This window comes from Triticum dicoccoides, chromosome 3B, assembly GCF_002162155.2.
Source record: "Triticum dicoccoides isolate Atlit2015 ecotype Zavitan chromosome 3B, WEW_v2.0, whole genome shotgun sequence".
Taxonomy (NCBI): domain Eukaryota; kingdom Viridiplantae; phylum Streptophyta; class Magnoliopsida; order Poales; family Poaceae; genus Triticum; species Triticum dicoccoides.
In genome coordinates, this window is record NC_041385.1 from 686,824,377 (window position 1) to 686,832,390 (window position 8,014).

Here is an 8,014-nt window from a genome sequence, read left to right on the forward strand (position 1 = left end):
CTGGTAGAAGGGGAGGCGGCGTTCATGGCTGGTTTTTTTTTTTTTTTTGAGAAATCGTCATGGCTGGTTGGTGAGAGGAGAGAAAGAAGCATGCAGCCAATTCTAAGGAAGAAGATAAGGGAGTGGAAGAGATAAGGTGGGTCCCGCCAGGGCAAGTGGCCCGTGGTTTCTGCCAAAGAATGCTCTCCAGCGACGCAAAAAAGAAAAAAGAATGCGCTCTAGCGACGCGCCGGCCCAACGCTTGGCCGGTCGACCAGGTATAAGCGCATCCATTGATTTGAAATTGGTGCGAAAAAATTGACCCAGTCGCGCTTTTAAGGGCTCAGTTTTCGTCGGCTCGAGCCGAAATTGGTGCCGGCGCACCCAACCCGAACCCGCTAAATCCTATTTGGCGCCTTTAGCGCCCGCTACAGTTGTTTCTACTAACGGGCGCATACCCCCCTTGTCATGTTTGGCTGGCCCATTTTCGAATTTTTTTCTGTGTTCTAAACTGCAAAAACAACGTGAGAACTGGGTTTCGAACCGTGACCGGCGAGTACCGAGCGCGAGGCGACATCCATCAGGCCAGTTCAGTTGGTGTGATTATGTACATGTTTCCTTTCTTTTCTTCTTCTTCTTCCTCTTTTTTTTTTCTTTTTTCAAATTAGTGAAACTTTTCTTTCTTCATGAGTTTTTCCTCTGCAAAATAGATAGAGTTTTTCTCGAATTTGATGAGTTTGTGAAAATTCGATGAACTTTTTTTCAAATCTGATGAACCTTTTAAAAATTCATGAACTTTTTTCAAATTTGATGAACTTTTATCAAATTCGATGAACTTTTTTCAAAATTGATGAACTTATTTTTAAATTCGGTGATTTTTTTAAAACCAATGAACTTTTTTCAAATTCGACGACCTTTTTTGAAAACCGGTGAACTTTTTTCTAATTCGGTGAACTTTTTTCCTAATCCGATGAACTTTTTTCAAATGTAATGAACTTTATTTCAAATCCGATGATCTTTTTTTCAAATTCGATCAACTTTTTCAATTTTTGTGTTCAAAATTGATGAACTTTTTTTAGAGTTTATGAACTTTGTAAAATTCGTGAAATGTTTTTAAAATTCGTAATTTTTCAGATCCATGTGCTTTCAGTTTTGTGAACGAAGGGACGAACAGAAAAAAAAGGAACGAACGAAACGTGCACGAAGGAAGGGGAGGACCGAGCGATGGAGAACGGAAAACGTGAGTGTGCTAGCTGGGCCGGCCCATGAGAGGCTGCTGCGCGAGCGCTCGCTAGCGAACGGGCGCATAAAGCGCCGTAGAGGAGCACTCCCCGAACCCGGCGTGCTGGGGGGCGCTCGGGGGCGTCGGACAAACCGTTTTTGGAGCGAAAGAGCCGCGGGCCCTCCTTGCCAGCGACTCGTCTCTCTTCCCACTGCTTCGTCGTCTTCATTACCTCGTTTTCCGCGGCGAATCAATGCCAAAGCTGCCGCGCGCTGCCGCGCCGGTCAGCCTCCATTGATTCCTCATGGGTGGCGCGTCACGGGGCTGCGCGCCGACGCCTCCCCTCCCTCGGACGCGTACACATGGGCGCGGCGTGGCTATGATGAGCACTACCTCTCCCGAGCGCCACCGCCGAGCCCTTCCCCAGCCCTCCCCCTCCCGTGAGCCCCTCCATCTCCCTCCCCTTTCCCGATGGCCGAGCATTTCCCCGGAGACGAGGCGGCGGCCAACGGCTTCGGCTGCCGCATGCTCCGCGAACAGGAGTCGTGGCTCCTGTTCCAGGCGAACATCCCGGCACCGCCGGACATGCGCGCCGGGCCGACGTGCTGGAGGCTCAGCAACGGGGGAGTGCCCATTCCCCCGTTGCCCGATGCCGTGGGTAAACCCTCCTACTTCGCCGACAAGGTCGAGGTCGTGCGCGCCTCCCTCACCGATGCCCAGCTCTTCCTCCCCCAGTACGCCGCCGACAACCACGCGGCGTGAGCGGCGTACTTCGAGCGCCATCAGCAGCAGCGGCTGGTGTCCACCAACGGGGCACCGGTGGTCGGCGACATGAAGAACAACGAGGGGCGCCACCTGTGGTGGGGCGCCCCCGGCCGCACACTTGAGGGCATGCTGACGCACCTCGAGGGCGGCAACAGCCCACCGTTGACGTACCCCCCCGGTGAGGGCGGCCGGCCACGCGCACCGCCGACGCGACGGGCAATGGGCGCCAAGGAGGTTCGGCTCCTCCTCCTCTTCTTCCTCCTCGCGCTCTTCCTTCCACTCCTTCGGCGCTCCGACGCTGCTCGGCGTGAAGGCCGAGCCAGCGGCGGAGACGCCGCTCGACCGGCGCACTCGCAGCGCCGGCATCGTCATCAACAAGGGAGGCCGGCGCGCCTCCTCGTCGGCTCCTCCTCCGCGCTTCATCAAGCCAAAGATGGAGCCGGGGCTCGCGCCGGTGAAGACGGAGCCAGGGCTTGCGCCGGTGAAGACGGAGCCGGGTCTCACCGTCGTGAAAACAGAGCCATGCGAGGTCGAGCTCGACGATGACGTGGCCCTTGAATGGGCACGCCAGGACTCCCTGAAGATGGCGAGGGAGCGCCAGTGCACCGCCCTGCGGCGCTTCACGCAATGCCATCGAGGCCGCGACGATGGAGGAGTCATCGTCATCGACGACAGCGACGACGACACCGCGCCACCGCCGCCACCAGTCCGCCATGGCGACGCCAGCAAGGGGTCCAGCAGGGGCACCCGCGTCAAGGAGGAGAAGGCCGACGATGGCGGCGGCGACGGTGACTACTCGGCATTCAGCCAGTTTTTTTAGATTAGTTATATGTTTGCTATGTATGTAATGAAAATCCGCGAACATGTCTAATATATGCCCAAGTTTGCCGAAATTTGTCGTATTTTAGCCGAACTTTGTCTAAATTTGCTATATATACATATTTTTTTAACGCGCCTGGGGCGGCGGCTGGGGACCAACTCAGCCCCAGGCCCATTTTTTGCGCCGGCTCGCCCCCAGGGGGCGATTTTTAGGCGTCCTGAGGGGGCCAACGGCTGGAGATGCTCTAAGCATTTCCCTTTGCTATGTTGTATCTACTTTCATAAGCTATAGTTATTTTCTCAATCGGAGAAACTTATACCACTAGTAGAAAAGCCCCCATTCGACCCGGTTCGTGGGGGCCATTTGTCCCTGTTCACGAACCGGGACTAAAGGGTCGTTACTAAAGCACTGTCCCTTTAGTCTCGGTTCGCCCAGGAACCAGGACAGATGGGGGCTCCACGTGGCCGCCGCCGCTTGCCCAGTCAGGGGGGCCTTTTGTTCCGGTTGGTGCCACCAACCGGGACCAAAAGGCTTCCACGTGTCAGCATTTCAGGTGCTGCATTTTTTGTTTTTTTTCTGAAGGGGGTGGGGGGGGTGGGGGGTTTTGTAGGGTTAATTTAGGGGTTTTGTATTGTGTTAGCTAGCTAATAGAGAGAAGTGTCCTTTCTTATCTCCGTGCTTGGCCGACGCTATGTATAGAGAGGACTCGACACGCTAGCTAGCTAGTAAGCAAATGAAGGAAACTATTAAGTATAGAAAATCGTCATGAACATATACAGAAGTGATCGACCTCTCCTTCTCCGAGAGATTGGTCGAACAACAAGTTTTCGTATATCTATCCGACGCACTTCATATTGTCTTTTAGAGTAGCCCCGTCTATTCATGGCCGTCGCGTTGTAGATGAACTCGCAGACGTAGTATCCACAATAATTATTCCCGGCTTCCTGCCACAAGCACTTTACGAGAAATAGAGGTCAATCAAACTGATAATGAAGAATTATAAATGGACATTGATGAAAGTAGCTAGAATCAACGGGATATGCGCGGAACTAGCTAGCTAGTAGTACTTACTTTCGGGTATTTCCATCGCAGTTCCCGCGGCAGTCCCGAAACTTGTGCGGTGAATACTTTCCAAACCCTGCAAGACAAAGAAAACAATTAGTTGGTATCATGAAATGAACAAAGTTGCCGATATGGTGCGATAATGATCGATTCAACTTCTCGAGCATTTTAGACATGTCCGCATAGTCCTCGGGATCTTTTTGTCTCGAGTCTAAGACGTTTACTAGTCCCTGCTCAAGCTTAATCTCTAGGAAAATATAGTGGAACCTGCGCACGCATGCATAACTCATCAATTGCATTAATTACTATAACCTCGAGTAATAATTAAGGGAAACTGAATATGCACAAGATAGTAACACTCACTTGAAGTTGTAAGGAAAGAGTATTGTATCTTTGTTTTGATTTATTACCAATGATCGTAGCAAGTTGTCCTCGGTTTCTTTGGCATGAAATGTAACCCTAAATTCATCTATGAGATTTGTGTTAATGAACCCAATATCATACATTTCAGGTTTTGTGCATTCGATGATTTTCAATCTGCATAATATAGTGACAATAATTATATATACATGCAATGAAAGAGCTAAGCTATATAGAGATACTTAATGACAGAAGTAGTACTTACAGATAGTAGCAAGTGACCGTTTATTTATCAAGGGCCTTTTGATTGAAAAACTGGAAGAACTCCTCAAATGGAATAGACAACTCCTCAATTCCAACGAGGTCATGATGATCCTCTTTAACTTTCAGCATCAAAGTATCGATTTTCTTCGTCCCAGACTTTCTGCAGGTTTCCATGTACCAATCATGGAATCTTCGCATCATCGTTGTTAGTGTAGTGAGAGGCTTCCCGTACTCGTATTTGAATTTGTCCACCTCCATTGTATCAAAATGTGCATCGTCGGGCAGCTAATCTACAGGATTGGTACCGGGCAACATCCCTGGAAGATTAGCGACGATATCACTAGACACCTTGAGCGGGGGGCACGATTGGTTCTCTTATTCGCCGAGCTGGGCAATTTTTTTCCCACTTCTTCATTCTTGTAACCTTTTGTCACTGCAAGTACTTCCCGACCGCTTCGCTTCCTTATATGTCTTTTCAGTAATGTGCTCATAGTTGGTTTGCGGCGGAGATGGTGGTGGTCGCTGCAGGGCATCCAAAGTGCGCTTCGCTTTCACTGGATCTATCTTCTCCTCCGAAGGTGGATGTCTCTTAGCTATTTTCGTTTCAAAGTAGTCCTTCACTTGGGCTTGACAGATCTCCTCGTTTTCTTGTGCGGTCATCTCGTATGGTAACTTCTCTGGAGTCTTGAGAGATGGACTGAATCTGTATTGCCTCCCTCCTTTGGTTGTACTGCTAGACGCCAGAGCAGGCCGAGCGGCTGCGGCAATCTTCTCTCGTTGCTTACAAGGCGGAGGAGAAGGACTACGACGCGCTAGAGCAGCCGGAGCGGCGGCGGATCTCTTCCGCCCTTGCTGACGAGGCAGAGAAGGAGGAGGCTGGCTGGTCGGGCGCGCCGATGTAGGCGGAGAAGGAGGCGGAGTGCCGCCACACGCTAGAGAAGGAGGCAGAGTGCCCTGATCACTCACCGGAGGAGCAGACGGAGGAGGGGGCAAAGTGCCCTGACTCGCCGGGGGAGGAGGAGGAGGCGGAGGCGTCCAGTACGGAAGGTTGATGAGCTCCTTCCGCCATAGGCATGGAGTCTTCAGAGCAGAACTCAGCCTAGTCTCCCCTTCACAGGTAGGGTGGTCAAGCACGAGCTCCTCAAATCCCTCCGTTATTTCGTCCACCATCACCCTAGCATATCCTTCTGGAATTGGACGACAGTGAAAAGTTGCGCCGGGTTCAGTAGGTCGAACAGAGCCGACAACCACCTTGACTTTGTAGTTCTGCCATTGCGTCATAAGGTGGCAATGTTGAGACTCCGTGATAGCATCCACATGGTAGCTAGCAGGATCCGTGAAGACAGTCTCCAGCTGAAGCAGCTTGGTGGAAGCCACGCTGCTTCTCTGCTGAGATGGCGGGGTAGCTTTGGTGGTAGCTTCGGCAGGTCGCTTGCTTCGAACTGCTTCTCGTTCCTCTAGCTTCCGTACCCTTGCGTGCAGCTCCTGCAGTTCGCTCTGCTCCACTTTCCTCCTCCTCTCTTGGCATTTGTAATCATCTGCATCCGGAAACCCAACCTTCCACGGAACGGAGCCTGGCATGCCTCGTGTCCGTCCAGGGTGCTCATGATTCCTGAGGGCCATTGTGATCTCAGCCTTCTCTCTATCTGGAACGAACCTCCCTTCCTGCGCTGCAGCGATATAGTCCCGAAGCTTCGTGACAGGTATTCGCAGTTGCTCGCTCATCCAAACTCACTTCCCTGTTACAGGGTCCAAGGTTCCACCAACCCCGAAGAACCAAGTCCTTGGACGGTCTCGCCAGTTCAATGTCTCTGGTTCGACCCCTTTAGCAAGCAGGTCGTTCTCAGCCTTGGCCCACAACGGTCGGGCTTTGAGGTATCCACCTGACCCCATGCGATGGTGATGCTCCTTCTTCACAACATTTATCTTGTTTGTCGCTGACATCTTCTTACTCCTCTCTAATGTCTTGTCGGCCACAAATGCGTCCCATTGATCTCTGAGCTTCTCATACCGGCCGATGAATTCTGTTGTCTTTTTTTGTTGACAAACTTTGCTTTCAGCTCATTCTTCCACCTCTTGAATAGATCTGTCATCTTCTTGAGAGCACATGACTTGATCAATGGCTCTATAACGGGATTCTCCGGATCCTCCTCTTCCGGTAGGGTGAAATTTACCTTCAGCGCATTCCAAAGATCCTCTTTCTGTGCATCTTCGACAAAAGAAACTTGAAGCTCTTCCTTCTTAGACTGATTCCATAGCTCGATGCTGATCGGGATCATGTCCCTAACAAGAACCCCGCACTGAGCAGTAAATGCGTGCTTGGTCCAGAGGGGTTCAATCGGTTGGCCATCGCGCGCGATTGCTGTGATCGTGAACCTTTCATCCGAGCGCAACTTTTTCTTCGGGCCTCGTCTCTTTACCGAAGTTGTGCTCCATCTAGAGGGCTAGAAAAAAGAAGAAAGACGAGAGTTAATATGTGTAGATACCAAAACAATGAATGCATCAATTAGCTAGTCAACACAGGCTTAATTAATATATATACCTGGCCAGACTCTGTTCGGTCATCGGAGCCGTCATCACGGTCTCCTTCTTGCACCGGCATTCGGTCACCGGAGCCATCATAATCATGTCCTTCCTCCTCCGTTGTTCGATAACCGTAGCCTGCTTCACCCTCTCCTCCTAGACCATCAGTTTCATTGAGATACGACATGACATCACCTCCGCCTGCGATTATGTCCCCCAACACCCGTTCTGCTTCCTCGTCTCGGCCGTGCTCCATAGTTTCTGCAAATATTACAACATGACAATTATTATACAAACATGACAGATGGATATATGTGGCAAACTTAGACCTAGCTATAGCTAATCTCAACAAGGAATTATATTAATTAGTGGCCTCGACGCTTCTCTAGGGTTTGGGGTGGCCTCGGCAACGCTTCAAGGGTTCGGGGTGGCCTCGACGACAACGCTCTTTTAACTTGGTAAATTTGGGTGGCCTCGACAGCGCTTCTAGGGTCTAGTGTCAAAGGATTCAACAAAACTATGTCTTCATCATTAGGCAAAAGTAACCCTCGGCGATCCTTGACTTCTCGACGACCCTCGACCCTGGAACCCTCGCCCCCCCTCATGTCGAAGTTATCGGGGAGGTGGTATATCGACAACGACATACCCGATAAAAAATAATAAGAAGAAGAAAAAAAAAGAGGAGAAGAAGAAAGGAATAGAGGAGAAGATTGAAGAAAAAAAAGAAGAAAAAAAAGAGGAGAAGAAGAAAGGAATAGAGGTGAAGAAGAAAAAAAATAGGAATTACTATTTTTTTCTTCTTCTCTTCTATTCCTTTCTTCTTGTCCTCTTTTTTTCATTTTTTTCTCTTCTTATTTATTTCTCCTCATCTTCCTCTCCTCTTCTTCTCCTTTCTTCTTCTCCTTCTTACTCTTCTTATTTCCCTTTTTCCACTCCTTTTTCTTCTTCTTCCTCTTTTCTTCCTTTTCCTTATTTTACCTTTTCCTCTACACTAACCTACGCACTAACCTAAAATAAAT